The following is a 2,080-nucleotide window of genomic DNA, read 5'->3' on the forward strand; positions in this document are numbered from 1 at the left end:
TCACTACTCTTTTTATATTTATTGTGGATTTTGGAGGATTTGAAATATTATCTTCATTCTTCTGTTTCACTGTAAAAAAAAAAGTTATTTTTATTATTATTATTATTTATTAGCAGTAGTAGTATTTTTTGCAGTGTAGGACAGTTGTTCAAAACTATGGTGTGTAATCATTTTTAATGATGACTTATTGCTAATCAAATTAAACGAGAGCCAACTGAACTTCCATTCATGTGACAATATGATCATGTAAGTGTTTTTATGGGGAAAACGAAGGATAACAGGACAAAATAGGATAAACAATCATATGATATAAAAACAAATTAAAGGTTCTTTGTGAGGAACATGAATCTAACTTGCTGAACTCATGAGCAAAACCTCCAGAGACAAAAATCTAAACAATCATGCCACTGCTTAAAACAAACATGATCATAGTGACCACAGACACTGCAATGAATTATGTTTAAAAATGCATACTTGCAAAGCAGGCTTATTTTTGTCTCAGTTAACTATGTTATGTATGCCATTTTGTATCTCCTTAAACCATCAACTGTTATTGTTAGGTAACCATTTATCATAAATTATATTTTTTACAGCACAAACTTGCCTGTCAAAACATGCATAAAGATGTCATGAACCAATTGGCAATATTGTTTAACTTAGTCACATGATAATTAGAAAGTTAAAAGTCAGTGATGATGATAACCCGACATAAAAAAGGCGAATGAGCATGTCTCATCCTGTCTCCTGGGTTTCAAAGAACCTGCAGACTGGGGGAAGGTAATGCTGTCTAAAGAGAATTACAATCTGAACACAAGAGCCTGTTACATGCCAAGACAAGTTCAGATAATACACAAGTACTTGAAGACATGTGGGAGCACAGGATCTTTTTTACTTCAAACCAGTTCATTTATTAAAAGTCCTTGAGCTCAGAAATGGCAGGGAAACAGATACATAGATTTACTGTCGTTGGTAAGGGTTTAACAGGACATCTGCACAGGCAAGTTTTAGAGAGTGGGTGTGTGAATGTGTGTGTAAAGATATGTTCATACACACACACGACCCCAATCCATCGATTAATGTCTTGCGAAGTGCAAAGCTGCGTGTTTGTAAGAAACAAATCCATCATTAAAATGTTTACTATAAACCTGTTACGGGGCTGACGAGACGTGAGACTTGCGGATCCATTCGGCTAAGGCTAAGGCTAATGACTAGGGCTAAGGCAAATTACTAGGGCTAAGGCTAATGACTAGGGCTAAGACTAAGGCAATGACAAGGGCTCCGTAAGGTAGCTATCTCTAGGAGAGTGATAAACGCTGAAACAATACTCGGCAGAGGGAAGGGATCTACAAAATTATAAAATATTCATTGCAGATATCAAAACAGAAATGCTGCTGCAGTTTTTGCAAACAGGAACTTGTGGAAAGAGATCAACTGAAAAGGGAGGGAAAGGAGAGGGAGGGTTTGCGCGCTTGTGGGTATTATACAAAACACCCACATCATGGCAGTCTGTGGAGACTCAACCCACAGTACAGAAGAAGGAAAGATCGAGAGAGGAGAGACCAGAGAGATAATGATTGCAACCTCCTGTTCTCCATTAAAATATGAGCAGACCCTGGGCACTTAATACAGCACATAAACAGCAAAAACAAAAACACATTGAGGGAAACATGCTCAAACGTGGTGAGTCACTACTCTTTTTATATTTATTGTGGATTTTGGAGGATTTGAAATGTTGTTATTATCTTCATTCTTCTGTTTCACTGTAAAATAAAAGTTATTTTTATTATTATTATTATTTATTAGCAGTAGTAGTATTTCTCTGTATTTATTTCTCAGATAAATACTTCATAAGCATCATAATAACTTGTTTTGAGAGAATGTAACTATTTTTCTTACTCTTTTAGCATTTTTAAATTTGCTTTAAGCATAAATCTAACAAACTTAAATTGCCAATTGTTAAAAAAATATATAATTTAATTTAATAATAGTGTAAAAATATACTATCTGAAAACAAGTCAACATATATATATATATATATATATATATATATATATATATATATCATAAAAAAAATTTTACG

The 2,080-nt window shown here is 33.8% G+C and overlaps 1 protein-coding gene across 1 annotated transcript in view; it reads left to right on the forward strand.

Annotated features, from left to right (window-relative positions):
* Positions 1-1,529: 1,529 nt before the first annotated feature.
* The window catches only part of LOC107559059 (leucine zipper putative tumor suppressor 1-like), a 19,014-nt gene continuing 18,463 nt past the window's right edge, over positions 1,530-2,080 (forward strand). The window contains exon 1 of the mRNA XM_016242795.1: positions 1,530-1,680. The gene's annotated coding sequence lies outside the window, so the exon portion shown is untranslated. The remainder of the gene's footprint in view (positions 1,681-2,080) is intronic.

Source organism: Sinocyclocheilus grahami, unplaced genomic scaffold (assembly GCF_001515645.1).
Source record: "Sinocyclocheilus grahami isolate Dianchi unplaced genomic scaffold, SAMN03320097.WGS_v1.1 scaffold673.1, whole genome shotgun sequence".
Lineage (NCBI taxonomy): Eukaryota > Metazoa > Chordata > Actinopteri > Cypriniformes > Cyprinidae > Sinocyclocheilus > Sinocyclocheilus grahami.